A 16,800-nucleotide genomic window follows, 5' to 3' on the forward strand; every position below is an offset into this window, starting at 1 on the left:
AAATTCTGTGTTCTGCATTCCATGTTCTAAATTCTTGGTTCTATATTCTCTACAGTATACTATATTTTATGTTTTTCATTCTATATTCTACATACTATATGCTGCATTCCGTTTTATATATGTTATATTATGTGTTCTACATTCTGTATTCTAAATTCTATATTCTGTATTCTGTATTCTATATTCTAAATTCTGTGTTCTGCATTTCATGTTCTAAATCCTGGGTTCTATATTCTCTATTCTATATTCTGTGTTTTGTGTTCTACATTCTATATTCTAAATTCTATATTCAGTATTCTTTATTCTATGTTCTAAATTCTATGTTCTGCATTCTATGTTCTGTATTCTATATTCAGTATTCTGTATTCTATATTCTAAATTCTGTGTTCTGCATTCCATGTTCTATATTCTGGGTTCTATATACTCTATTCTATATTCTATATTGTGTGTTCTTCATTCCATAATCAACATACTAAATTTTGCATTCCGTATCCTATATTCTAAATTCTGTGTTCTAAATTCTAAATTCTAAATTTTATAATCAGTATTCTGTTTTCTATATCCTAAATTCTGTGTTCTGCATTCCATGTTCTATATTCTAATTTCAGTATTCTATATTCTATATCTAAATTCTGTGTTCTGCATTCTATGATCTAAATTCTATATTCAGTATTCTGTATTCTATATTCTAAATTCTGTGTTCTGAATTCCATGTTCTAAATTTTGGGTTCTGTATTCTCTACTCTATATACTAAAATCCGTGTTCTGCATTCTATGTTCTAAATTCTTTATTCAGTATTTTGTATTCAATATTCTAAAGTCTGTCTTCTGCATTCCATGTCCTAAATTTTGGGTTCTGTATTCTGTTTTCCATATTCTATATTTTGTGTTCTACATTCTATATTCTAAATTCTATATTCCGTATTCTATATTCTACATTATAAATTCTGTGTTCTGCATTCCATGATCAAAATTCTGGCTTCTGTATTCTCTTTTATATATCCTATATTTTGTGTTGTTCTTTCTATATTCCACATTCCATATTCTGCATACTGTATTCTATATTTTATATTCTGTGTTTTACATTCTATATTCGAAATTCTATATTCAGTATTCATTATTCTATATTCTAAACTCTGTTTTCTGCATTCCATGTTCTAAATTCTGAGTTCTATATTCTCTACTCTATTCTATATTGTGTTTTTTCATTCTATATTCTGCATACTGTAGTCGGCATTCCGTATTCTATATTCTATATTATGTGTTCTTCATTCTATATTCGAAATTATATATTCAGTATCCTGTATTCTATATTCTATATTTTGTGTTCTACATTCTATATTCTAAATTCTATAACCAGTATTCTTTATTCTATATTCTAAATTCTGTGTTGTACATTCCATGTTCTAAATTCTGGGTTCAATATTCTTTATTCTATTTTCAATATTCTGTGTTATTCATTCTATATTCTAAATTCTATATTCAGTATTCTGTATTCTATATCCTAAATTCTGTGTTCTGCATTCCATGTTCAAAATTCTGTGGTCTATATTCTCCTTTCTAAATTCTATATTGCGTGTTCTTCATTCTATACTCTACATACTTTATTTTGCATTCTGTATACTCTATGCTAAATTCTGTGTTCTAAATTCTAAATTTTAATTCTATATTCAGTATTCTATATTCTATATACTTAATTCTTTGTTCTGCATTCTATGTTCTAAATTCTATATTCAGTATTCTGTATTCTATTTTATAATTTCATTGTTCTGAATATCATGTTCTTAATTCTGGATTCTATATTCTATATTCTGTGTTCTACATTTTACATTCTAAATCCTATATTCAGTATTCTGTATTCTATAGTCTAAATTCTGTCTTCTGCATTCAATATTCTAAATTCCATATCCATTATTATGTATTCTATATTCTAAATTCTGTTATCCTCATTCAATATTGTATATTCTGGGCTCTATATTCTCATTTCTATATTCAATATTCTATGTTCGTCAGTCTAAATTCTAAATTCTATATTCAGTATTCTGTATTCTATATTCTAAATTCTGTGTTCTGTGTTCTATATTCAAAATTATATATTCATTATACTGTATTTAATATTCTATATTCTATGTTCTCAATTTCATGTTATAAATTTTGGGTTCTGTATTCTGTTTTCCATAATCTGTATTTTGTTTTCTAAATTCTATATTCTGTATTCTATATTCTGCTTTTCGTATTATATATTGTATATTCTGTGTTCTACATTCTATATTCAAATTTCTAAATTCAGTATTCTGTATTCTATATTCTAAATTCAGTGTCCTGCATTCCATATTCTGAATTCTGGCTTCTATATTCTCTATTCTCTATTCTATATTTTGTGTTCTTCATTCAATATTCCACATTCTATATTCTGCATTCCATATACTATATTCTCTATTCTGTGTTTTACATTCTATATTCTAAATTCTATATTAAGTATTCTGTATTATATAATCTAAATTCTGTATTCTGCATTCCATGTTCTAAATTCTGAGTTCTACATTCTCTTCTCTATTCTATATTTTGTGTTTATCCTTCTATATTCTACATACTATATTCTGCATTCCATATTCTATATTCCATACTATATGCTCTACATTCTGTATTGTAAACTCTATATTCAGTATTTAGTATTCTATATTCTAATTTCTGTGTTCTGCATTATATGTTCTAAATTCAATATTCAGGATTCTGTATTCTATTTTCTAAATTCTGTGTTATGCATTCCATGTTCTAAATTATGGATTGTATATTCTCTATGCTATATTCTATATTCTGTGTTCAAAATTCTATATTCAAAATTCCTTGTTCAGTATTCTGTATTCTATATTCTAAATTCTGTGTTCATCATTCTATGTTCTGCATTCTATATTCATTATTCTGTATTGTATATTCTAAATTTTGTGTTCTGCAATCCATATTCTAAATTCTGGATTCTGAATTCTGTTTTCCATGTTCTATATTCTTGTTCTACATTCTATGTTCTGTATTCTATATTCTGCATTCCGAATTCTACATTCTATATTCTGTGTTCTACATTCTACATTCTAAATTCTATATTAGGTATTCATATTCTATATACTAAATTCTGTGTTCTGCATTCCATCTGCTAAACTCTGGATTCTATATTCTCTATTCTGTATTCTGTGTTCTACATACTATATTCTAAATTCTATATTCAGTATTCTGTATTGTATGTTCTAAATTCTGTGTTTTGCATTCCATGTTCTAAATTCATCGTTCTACATTGTCTATTGTATATTCTATATAGTGTGTTCTTCATTCTATACTCTACATATTTTATTTTGCATTCCGTACACTATATTATATATTCTGTGTTCTGAATACTTAATTCTAAATTATATATTCAGTATTCTATATTCTATATACTAAATTCGGTGTCCTGCATTCCATGCTCTAAATTCTGGGTTCTATATTCTCTATTCTATATTCTGTGTTCTACTCTCTATATTCAAAATTCTATATTCAGTATTCTTTATTCTATATTCTAAATTCTATGTTCTGCATTCCATGTTCTATATTCTATATTCAGTGTTCTGTATTCTATATTCTAAATTCTGTGTTCTGCATTCTATGTTCTAAATTGTATATTCATTATTCTGTATGCTATATTCTAAATTCTGGGTTCTGCTTTTCATGCTCTAATTTCTTGGTTCTGTATTCTGTTTTCCATATTCTATATTCTGTGTTATACGTTCTATATTCTGTTTTCTATGTTCTGCATTCCGTATTCTACATTCTATATTCTGTGTCCTACATTCTATATTCTAATTTCTATATTCAGTATTCATATTCTATATTCAAAATTCTGTGTTCTTCATTCTAATTTCTTAATTCTATATACAGTATTCTGTGTACTATATTCTATATTCTGTGTTCTACATTCTATAATCTATATTCTATATTCAGAATTATGTATTCTATATACTAAATTCTGTGTTCAGCACTCCATTTCTAAATTAAGGTTTCTTTGTTCCATTTTATATATTCTATATTTTGTGTTCTTCATTCTATATTCCAAATTCTATATTCTACATTCCGTATTCCATATTCTATATTCTGTGTTCTTCATTCTATGTTCTAAATTCTATATTCACTATTATGTATTATGTATTCTAAATTCTGTGTTTGCATTCCATGTTCTAAATACTGGATTCTATATTCTGTATTCTGTGTTCTACATTCTATATTCTAAATTCTATATTCAGTATTCTGTATTCTATTTTCTAAATTCTGTGTTGTGCATTCCATGTTCTAATTTCTATATTCAGTATTCTCTATTCTGTATTATAATTCTGTGTTCTACTTTCAATGATCTAAATTCTATATTCAGTAATCTGTATTCTATTTTCTAATTTCTGTGTTCTGCATTCCATGTTATAAATTTTGGGTTCTGAATTCTGTTTTCCATATTCTCTATTCTGTGTTCTACATTGTATATTCTAAATTCTATATTCAGTATTTTGTATTCTATATTATAAATTCTGTGTTCTGCATTCCATTACTAATTTCTAGGTTCTATATTCTCTTTTATATATTCAATACTTTGTGTTCTTCATTCTATATTCTACATTTAATATTCTGCATTCATTTTCTATTTTCTATATTCTGTATTCTAATTTCTATATTCAGTATACTGTATTCAATATTCTGAATTCTGTGTTATACATTCTATGTTCAAAATTTAAAATTCAGTATTCTGTATTCTATGTTTTATACTCTGTGTTCTGCTTTCCATGATCTAAATTCCGACTTCTATATTCTCTTTTATATATTCTTTATTTTGTGTTGATTTTCTATATTCCACATTCTATATTCTGCATTCCGTATTCTATATTATATATTCTGTATTTTTCGTTCTATATTCGAAATTCTTTATTCAGTATTCTGTATTCTATAATTTAAATTCTGCGTTCTGCATTCCATGTTCTATATTCTGGGTTCTATATTCTCTACTCTATTCTATATTGTGTGTTATTCATTCTATATTCTACATACTCTAGTGTGCATTCCGTATTCTATATTCTATATTATGTGTTCTACATTCTATATTCTAAATTCTATATTCTGTATTCTGTATTCTATATTGTAAATTCTGTGTTCTGCATTCCATGTTGTAAATTCTGGGTTCTATATTCTCAATTCTTTATTCTATATTCTGTGTTCTATATTATATATTCTAAATTCTGCATTCAGTATTTTGTATTCTATATTATAAATTCTGTGTTCTGCATTCTATGTTCTAAATTCTATATTCAGTGTTCTGTATTCTATTTTCTAAGTTCTGTGATCTACATTCCATGTTCTAAATTCTGGTTTCTATATTCTCTTTTCTCTATTTTATTCTGTGTTCTTCATTCTATACTGTATATGCTATATTTTGCATTCAGTAACCTATATAATAAAGTTTGAATTTTAAACCTTATTTCTAAATTCTATATTCAGTATTCTATTTTCTATATTCTAAATTATGTGTTCTGCATTCCATGTTCTATATTCTATTTTCAGTATTCTATATTCTATATTCTAAATTCTGTGTTCTGCATTCTATGTTCTAAATTGTATATTCATTATTCTTTATGCTATATTCTAAATTCTGGGTTCTGCTTTTCATGCTCTAATTTCTGGGTTCTGTATTCTGTTTTCCATATTCTATATTCTGTGTTATACATTCTATATTCTGTTTTCTATGTTCTATATTCTGTGTTCTATATTCTATATGCTTAATTCTATATTCAGTATTCATATTCTATTTTCTAAATTCTGTGTTCTGCATTCCATGTGCTAAATTCTGTATTCAAAAATCTGTATTCTATGTTCTGTGTTCTACATTATATATTCTAAATTCTTAATTCAGTATTCTGTATTGTATATTCTAAATTCTGTGTTCTGAATTCCATGTTCTAAATTCTGGGTTCTACATTGTCTATTGTATATTCTATATAGTGTGTTCTTCATTCTATACTCTACGTACTATATTTTGCATTCTGTAGTCTATATTATATATTCTTTGTTCTAAATTTTTAATTCTAAATTCTATGTTCAGTATTCTATATTCTATATACTAATTTCGGTGTTCTGCATTCTACGTTCTAAATTCTATATTCAGTATTCTGCATTCTGTAGTCTATATTTTGTGTTCTGCATTCCATGTTATAAATTCTGGGTTCTGTATTCTTTTTTACATATACTATACTCTGTGTTCTACATACTATATTCTGCATTCCGAATTCTATATTCTATATTCTGTGTTCTAAATTCTATATTCTAAATTCTATATTCAGTATTCTGTATTCTATATTCTAAATTCTGTGTTCTGCATTCCATGTTCTAAATTCTTGGTTCTATATTCTCTACACTATACTATATTTTATGTATTTCATTCTATATTCTACATACTATATGCTGCATTCCGTTTTATATATGTTATATTATGTGTTCTACATTCTGTATTCTAAATTCTATATTCTGTTTTATGTATTCTATATTCTAAATTTTGTGTTCTGCATTTCATGTTCTAAATCCTGGGTTCTATATTCTCTATTCTATATTCTGTGTTCTGTGTTCTACATTCTATATTCTAAATTCTATATTCAGTATTCTTTATTCTATGTTCTAAATTCTATGTTCTGCATTCTATGTTCTATATTCTATATTCAGTATTCTGTATTCTATATTCTAAATTCTGTGTTCTGCATTCCATGTTCTATATTCTGGGTTCTATATACTCTATTCTATATTCTATATTGTGTGTTCTTCATTCCATAATCAACATACTAAATTTTGCATTCCGTATCCTATATTCTAAATTCTGTGTTCTAAATTCTAAATTCTAAATTTTATATTCAGTATTCTGTTTTCTATATCCTAAATTCTGTGTTCTGCATTCCATGTTCTATATTCTAATTTCAGTATTCTATATTCTATATCTAAATTCTGTGTTCTGCATTCTATGATCTAAATTCTATATTCAGTATTCTGTATTCTATATTCTAAATTCTGTGTTCTGAATTCCATGTTCTAAATTTTGGGTTCTGTATTCTCTACTCTATATACTAAAATCCGTGTTCTGCATTCTATGTTCTAAATTCTTTATTCAGTATTTTGTATTCAATATTCTAAAGTCTGTGTTCTGCATTCCATGTCCTAAATTTTGGGTTCTGTATTCTGTTTTCCATATTCTATATTTTGTGTTCTACATTCTATATTCTAAATTCTATATTCCGTATTCTATATTCTACATTCTAAATGCTGTGTTCTGCATTCCATGATCAAAATTCTGGCTTCTGTATTCTCTTTTATATATCCTATGTTTTGTGTTGTTCTTTCTATATTCCACATTCCATATTCTGCATACTGTATTCTATATTTTATATTCTGTGTTTTACATTCTATATTCGAAATTCTATATTCAGTATTCATTATTCTATATGCTAAACTCTGTTTTCTGCATTCCATGTTCTAAATTCTGAGTTCTATATTCTCTACTCTATTCTATATTGTGTTTTTTCATTCTATATTCTGCATACTGTAGTCTGCATTCCGTATTCTATATTCTATATTATGTGTTCTTCATTCTATATTCTAAATTCTATATCCAGTATTCTGTATTCTATATATTTTATTCTGTGTTTTACATGCTATATTATAAATTCTATAACCAGTATTCTGTATTCTATATTCTAAATTCTGTGTTGTACATTCCATGTTCTAAATTCTGGTTTCTATATTCTCTATTCTATATTCTGTGTTATTCATTCTATATTTGAAATTCTATATTCAGTATTCTGTATTCTATATTCTATATTTTGTGTTCTACATTCTATATTCTACATTCTATAACCAGTATTCTGTATTCTATATTCTAAATTCTGTGTTGTACATTCCATGTTCTAAATTCTGGGTTCAATATTCTTTATTCTATTTTCAATATTCTGTGTTATTCATTCTATATTCTAAATTCTATATTCAGTATTCTGTATTCTATATCCTAAATTCTGTGTTCTGCATTCCATGTTCAAAATTCTGTGTTCTATATTCTCCTTTCTAAATTCTATATTGCGTGTTCTTCATTCTATACTCTACATACTATATTTTGCATTCCGTATACTATATGCTAAATTCTGTGTTCTAAATTCTAAATTTTAATTCTATATTCAGTATTCTATATTCTATATACTTAATTCTTTGTTCTGCATTCGATGTTCTAAATTCTATATTCAGTATTCTGTATTCTATTTATAATTTCATTGTTTTGAATTTCATGTTCTAAATTCTGGATTCTATATTCTATATTCTGTGTTCTACATTCTATATGCTTAATTCTATATTCAGTATTCATATTCTATTTTCTTAATTCTGTGTTCTGCATTCCATGTGCTAAATTCTGTATTCTATAATCTGTATTCTATGTTCTGTGTTCTACATTCTGTATTCTAAATTCTTAATTCAGTTTTCTGTATTGTGTATTCTAAATTCTGTTTTCTGAATTACATGTTCTAAATTCTGGGTTCTACATTGTCTATTGTATATTCTATATAGTGTGTTCTTCATTCTATACTCTACGTACTATATTTTGCATTCTGTAATCTATATTATATATTCTTTGTTCTAAATTTTTAATTCAAAATTCTATATTCAGTATTCTATATTCTATATACTAAATTCGGTGTTCTCCATTCTATGTTCTAAATTCTATATTCAGTATTCTGTATTCTATAGTCTATATTTTGTGTTCTGCATTCCATGTTATAAATTCTGGGTTCTGTATTCTGTTTTTCATATACTATACTCTGTGTTCTACATACTATATTCTGCATTCCGAATTCTATATTCTATATTCTGTGTTCTACATTCTATATTCTAAATTCTATATTCAGTATTCTGTATTGTATATTCTAAATTCTGTGTTCTGAATTCCATGTTCTAAATTCTGGGTTCTACATTGTCTATTGTATATTCTATATAGTGTGTTCTTCATTCTATACTCTACGTACTATATTTTGCATTCTGTAGTCTATATTATATATTCTTTCTTCTAAATTTTTAATTCTAAATTCTATGTTCAGTATTCTTTATTCTATATACTTATTTCGGTGTTCTGCATTCTATGTTCTAAATTCTATATTCAGAATTCTGCATTCTATAGTCTATATTTTGTGTCCTGCATTCCATGTTATAAATTCTGGGTTCTGTATTCTGTTTTTCATATACTATACTCTGTGTTCTACATACTATATTCTGCATTCCGAATTATATATACTATATTCTGTGTTCTACATTCTATGTTCTAAATTCTATATTCAGTATTCTGTATTCTAAATTCTAAATTCTGTGTTCTGCATCCCATGTTCTAAATTCTTGGTTCTATATTCTCTACAGTATACTATATTTTATGTTTTTCATTCTATATTCTACATACTATATGCTGCATTCCGTTTTATATATGTTATATTATGTGTTCTACATTCTGTATTCTAAATTCTATATTCTGTATTCTGTATTCTATATTCTAAATTCTGTGTTCTGCATTTCATGTTCTAAATCCTGGGTTCTATATTCTCTATTCTATATTCTGTGTTTTGTGTTCTACATTCTATATTCTAAATTCTATATTCAGTATTCTTTATTCTATGTTCTAAATTCTATGTTCTGCATTCTATGTTCTGTATTCTATATTCAGTATTCTGTATTCTATATTCTAAATTCTGTGTTCTGCATTCCATGTTCTATATTCTGGGTTCTATATACTCTATTCTATATTCTATATTGTGTGTTCTTCATTCCATAATCAACATACTAAATTTTGCATTCCGTATCCTATATTCTAAATTCTGTGTTCTAAATTCTAAATTCTAAATTTTATAATCAGTATTCTGTTTTCTATATCCTAAATTCTGTGTTCTGCATTCCATGTTCTATATTCTAATTTCAGTATTCTATATTCTATATCTAAATTCTGTGTTCTGCATTCTATGATCTAAATTCTATATTCAGTATTCTGTATTCTATATTCTAAATTCTGTGTTCTGCATTCCATGTTCTATATTCTGGGTTCTATATACTCTATTCTATATTCTATATTGTGTGTTCTTCATTCCATAATCAACATACTAAATTTTGCATTCCGTATCCTATATTCTAAATTCTGTGTTCTAAATTCTAAATTCTAAATTTTATAATCAGTATTCTGTTTTCTATATCCTAAATTCTGTGTTCTGCATTCCATGTTCTATATTCTAATTTCAGTATTCTATATTCTATATCTAAATTCTGTGTTCTGCATTCTATGATCTAAATTCTATATTCAGTATTCTGTATTCTATATTCTAAATTCTGTGTTCTGAATTCCATGTTCTAAATTTTGGGTTCTGTATTCTCTACTCTATATACTAAAATCCGTGTTCTGCATTCTATGTTCTAAATTCTTTATTCAGTATTTTGTATTCAATATTCTAAAGTCTGTCTTCTGCATTCCATGTCCTAAATTTTGGGTTCTGTATTCTGTTTTCCATATTCTATATTTTGTGTTCTACATTCTATATTCTAAATTCTATATTCCGTATTCTATATTCTACATTATAAATTCTGTGTTCTGCATTCCATGATCAAAATTCTGGCTTCTGTATTCTCTTTTATATATCCTATATTTTGTGTTGTTCTTTCTATATTCCACATTCCATATTCTGCATACTGTATTCTATATTTTATATTCTGTGTTTTACATTCTATATTCGAAATTCTATATTCAGTATTCATTATTCTATATTCTAAACTCTGTTTTCTGCATTCCATGTTCTAAATTCTGAGTTCTATATTCTCTACTCTATTCTATATTGTGTTTTTTCATTCTATATTCTGCATACTGTAGTCGGCATTCCGTATTCTATATTCTATATTATGTGTTCTTCATTCTATATTCGAAATTATATATTCAGTATCCTGTATTCTATATTCTATATTTTGTGTTCTACATTCTATATTCTAAATTCTATAACCAGTATTCTGTATTCTATATTCTAAATTCTGTGTTGTACATTCCATGTTCTAAATTCTGGGTTCAATATTCTTTATTCTATTTTCAATATTCTGTGTTATTCATTCTATATTCTAAATTCTATATTCAGTATTCTGTATTCTATATCCTAAATTCTGTGTTCTGCATTCCATGTTCAAAATTCTGTGGTCTATATTCTCCTTTCTAAATTCTATATTGCGTGTTCTTCATTCTATACTCTACATACTTTATTTTGCATTCTGTATACTCTATGCTAAATTCTGTGTTCTAAATTCTAAATTTTAATTCTATATTCAGTATTCTATATTCTATATACTTAATTCTTTGTTCTGCATTCTATGTTCTAAATTCTATATTCAGTATTCTGTATTCTATTTTATAATTTCATTGTTCTGAATATCATGTTCTTAATTCTGGATTCTATATTCTATATTCTGTGTTCTACATTTTACATTCTAAATCCTATATTCAGTATTCTGTATTCTATAGTCTAAATTCTGTCTTCTGCATTCAATATTCTAAATTCCATATCCATTATTATGTATTCTATATTCTAAATTCTGTTATCCTCATTCAATATTGTATATTCTGGGCTCTATATTCTCATTTCTATATTCAATATTCTATGTTCGTCAGTCTAAATTCTAAATTCTATATTCAGTATTCTGTATTCTATATTCTAAATTCTGTGTTCTGTGTTCTATATTCAAAATTATATATTCATTATACTGTATTTAATATTCTATATTCTATGTTCTCAATTTCATGTTATAAATTTTGGGTTCTGTATTCTGTTTTCCATAATCTGTATTTTGTTTTCTAAATTCTATATTCTGTATTCTATATTCTGCTTTTCGTATTATATATTGTATATTCTGTGTTCTACATTCTATATTCAAATTTCTAAATTCAGTATTCTGTATTCTATATTCTAAATTCAGTGTCCTGCATTCCATATTCTGAATTCTGGCTTCTATATTCTCTATTCTCTATTCTATATTTTGTGTTCTTCATTCAATATTCCACATTCTATATTCTGCATTCCATATACTATATTCTCTATTCTGTGTTTTACATTCTATATTCTAAATTCTATATTAAGTATTCTGTATTATATAATCTAAATTCTGTATTCTGCATTCCATGTTCTAAATTCTGAGTTCTACATTCTCTTCTCTATTCTATATTTTGTGTTTATCCTTCTATATTCTACATACTATATTCTGCATTCCATATTCTATATTCCATACTATATGCTCTACATTCTGTATTGTAAACTCTATATTCAGTATTTAGTATTCTATATTCTAATTTCTGTGTTCTGCATTATATGTTCTAAATTCAATATTCAGGATTCTGTATTCTATTTTCTAAATTCTGTGTTATGCATTCCATGTTCTAAATTATGGATTGTATATTCTCTATGCTATATTCTATATTCTGTGTTCAAAATTCTATATTCAAAATTCCTTGTTCAGTATTCTGTATTCTATATTCTAAATTCTGTGTTCATCATTCTATGTTCTGCATTCTATATTCATTATTCTGTATTGTATATTCTAAATTTTGTGTTCTGCAATCCATATTCTAAATTCTGGATTCTGAATTCTGTTTTCCATGTTCTATATTCTTGTTCTACATTCTATGTTCTGTATTCTATATTCTGCATTCCGAATTCTACATTCTATATTCTGTGTTCTACATTCTACATTCTAAATTCTATATTAGGTATTCATATTCTATATACTAAATTCTGTGTTCTGCATTCCATCTGCTAAACTCTGGATTCTATATTCTCTATTCTGTATTCTGTGTTCTACATACTATATTCTAAATTCTATATTCAGTATTCTGTATTGTATGTTCTAAATTCTGTGTTTTGCATTCCATGTTCTAAATTCATCGTTCTACATTGTCTATTGTATATTCTATATAGTGTGTTCTTCATTCTATACTCTACATATTTTATTTTGCATTCCGTACACTATATTATATATTCTGTGTTCTGAATACTTAATTCTAAATTATATATTCAGTATTCTATATTCTATATACTAAATTCGGTGTCCTGCATTCCATGCTCTAAATTCTGGGTTCTATATTCTCTATTCTATATTCTGTGTTCTACTCTCTATATTCAAAATTCTATATTCAGTATTCTTTATTCTATATTCTAAATTCTATGTTCTGCATTCCATGTTCTATATTCTATATTCAGTGTTCTGTATTCTATATTCTAAATTCTGTGTTCTGCATTCTATGTTCTAAATTGTATATTCATTATTCTGTATGCTATATTCTAAATTCTGGGTTCTGCTTTTCATGCTCTAATTTCTTGGTTCTGTATTCTGTTTTCCATATTCTATATTCTGTGTTATACGTTCTATATTCTGTTTTCTATGTTCTGCATTCCGTATTCTACATTCTATATTCTGTGTCCTACATTCTATATTCTAATTTCTATATTCAGTATTCATATTCTATATTCAAAATTCTGTGTTCTTCATTCTAATTTCTTAATTCTATATACAGTATTCTGTGTACTATATTCTATATTCTGTGTTCTACATTCTATAATCTATATTCTATATTCAGAATTATGTATTCTATATACTAAATTCTGTGTTCAGCACTCCATTTCTAAATTAAGGTTTCTTTGTTCCATTTTATATATTCTATATTTTGTGTTCTTCATTCTATATTCCAAATTCTATATTCTACATTCCGTATTCCATATTCTATATTCTGTGTTCTTCATTCTATGTTCTAAATTCTATATTCACTATTATGTATTATGTATTCTAAATTCTGTGTTTGCATTCCATGTTCTAAATACTGGATTCTATATTCTGTATTCTGTGTTCTACATTCTATATTCTAAATTCTATATTCAGTATTCTGTATTCTATTTTCTAAATTCTGTGTTGTGCATTCCATGTTCTAATTTCTATATTCAGTATTCTCTATTCTGTATTATAATTCTGTGTTCTACTTTCAATGATCTAAATTCTATATTCAGTAATCTGTATTCTATTTTCTAATTTCTGTGTTCTGCATTCCATGTTATAAATTTTGGGTTCTGAATTCTGTTTTCCATATTCTCTATTCTGTGTTCTACATTGTATATTCTAAATTCTATATTCAGTATTTTGTATTCTATATTATAAATTCTGTGTTCTGCATTCCATTACTAATTTCTAGGTTCTATATTCTCTTTTATATATTCAATACTTTGTGTTCTTCATTCTATATTCTACATTTTATATTCTGCATTCATTTTCTATTTTCTATATTCTGTATTCTAATTTCTATATTCAGTATACTGTATTCAATATTCTGAATTCTGTGTTATACATTCTATGTTCAAAATTTAAAATTCAGTATTCTGTATTCTATGTTTTATACTCTGTGTTCTGCTTTCCATGATCTAAATTCCGACTTCTATATTCTCTTTTATATATTCTTTATTTTGTGTTGATTTTCTATATTCCACATTCTATATTCTGCATTCCGTATTCTATATTATATATTCTGTATTTTTCGTTCTATATTCGAAATTCTTTATTCAGTATTCTGTATTCTATAATTTAAATTCTGCGTTCTGCATTCCATGTTCTATATTCTGGGTTCTATATTCTCTACTCTATTCTATATTGTGTGTTATTCATTCTATATTCTACATACTCTAGTGTGCATTCCGTATTCTATATTCTATATTATGTGTTCTACATTCTATATTCTAAATTCTATATTCTGTATTCTGTATTCTATATTGTAAATTCTGTGTTCTGCATTCCATGTTGTAAATTCTGGGTTCTATATTCTCAATTCTTTATTCTATATTCTGTGTTCTATATTATATATTCTAAATTCTGCATTCAGTATTTTGTATTCTATATTATAAATTCTGTGTTCTGCATTCTATGTTCTAAATTCTATATTCAGTGTTCTGTATTCTATTTTCTAAGTTCTGTGATCTACATTCCATGTTCTAAATTCTGGTTTCTATATTCTCTTTTCTCTATTTTATTCTGTGTTCTTCATTCTATACTGTATATGCTATATTTTGCATTCAGTAACCTATATAATAAAGTTTGAATTTTAAACCTTATTTCTAAATTCTATATTCAGTATTCTATTTTCTATATTCTAAATTATGTGTTCTGCATTCCATGTTCTATATTCTATTTTCAGTATTCTATATTCTATATTCTAAATTCTGTGTTCTGCATTCTATGTTCTAAATTGTATATTCATTATTCTTTATGCTATATTCTAAATTCTGGGTTCTGCTTTTCATGCTCTAATTTCTGGGTTCTGTATTCTGTTTTCCATATTCTATATTCTGTGTTATACATTCTATATTCTGTTTTCTATGTTCTGCATTCCGTATTCAACATTCTATATTCTGTGTCCTACATTCTATATTCTAATTTCTATATTCAGTATTCATATTCTATATTCAAAATTCTGTGTTCTGCATTCTAATTTCTTAATTCTATATACAGTATTCTGTGTACTATATTCTATATTCTGTGTTCTACATTCTATAATCTATATTCTATATTCAGAATTATGTATTCTATATACTAAATTCTGTGTACAGCACTCCATTTCTAAATTAAGGTTTCTATGTTCCATTTTATATATTCTATATTTTGTGTTCTTCATTCTATATTCCAAATTCTATATTCTACATTACGTATTCCATATTCTATATTCTGTGTTCTACATTCTATATTCTAAATTTTATATTCAGTATTCTGTATTCTATATTCTAAATTCTATGTTCTGCTTTCCATGTTCCAAATTCTGGATTCTATATTCTCTATTCTGTATTCTATATTGTGTGTTGTTCATTCTATACTCTACATACTATATTTTGCATTCCGTAATCTGTATTCTAAATGCTGTGTTCTAAATTCTAAATTCTAAATTCTATATACAGTATTCTGTTTTCTATATTCTATATTCTGTGTTCTGCATTCCATGTTCTATATTCTATTTTCAGTATTCTATATTCTGTATTCTAAATTCTGTGTTCTGCATTCCATGTTCTAAATTCTATATTCACAATTATGTATTATTTATTCTAAATTCTGTGTTTGCATTCCATGTTCTAAATACTGGATTCTATATTCTGTATTCTGTGTTCTACATTCTATATTCTAAATTCTATATTCAGTATTCTGTATTCTATTTTCTAAATTCTGTGTTGTGCATTCCATGTTCTAATTTCTATATTCAGTATTCTCTATTCTGTATTATAATTCTGTGTTCTACTTTCAATGATCTAAATTCTATATTCAGTAATCTGTATTCTATATTCTAATTTCTGTGTTCTGCATTCCATGTTATAAATTTTGGGTTCTGAATTCTGTTTTCCATATTCTCTATTCTGTGTTCTACATTGTATATTCTAAATTCTATATTCAGTATTTTGTATTCTATATTATAAATTCTGTGTTCTGCATTCCATTACTAATTTCTAGGTTCTATATTCTCTTTTATATATTCAATACTTTGTGTTCTTCATTCTATATTCTACATTTTATATTCTGCATTCATTTTCTATATTCTATAATCTGTATTCTAATTTCTATATTCAGTATACTGTATTCAATATTCTGAATTCTGTGTTACACATTCTATGTTCAAAATTTAAAATTCAGTATTCTGTATTCTATGTTTTATACTCTGTGTTCTGCTTTCCATGATCT

Source organism: Vicugna pacos, unplaced genomic scaffold, assembly GCF_048564905.1.
Source record: "Vicugna pacos unplaced genomic scaffold, VicPac4 scaffold_19, whole genome shotgun sequence".
NCBI classification, from domain to species: Eukaryota; Metazoa; Chordata; class Mammalia; order Artiodactyla; family Camelidae; genus Vicugna; species Vicugna pacos.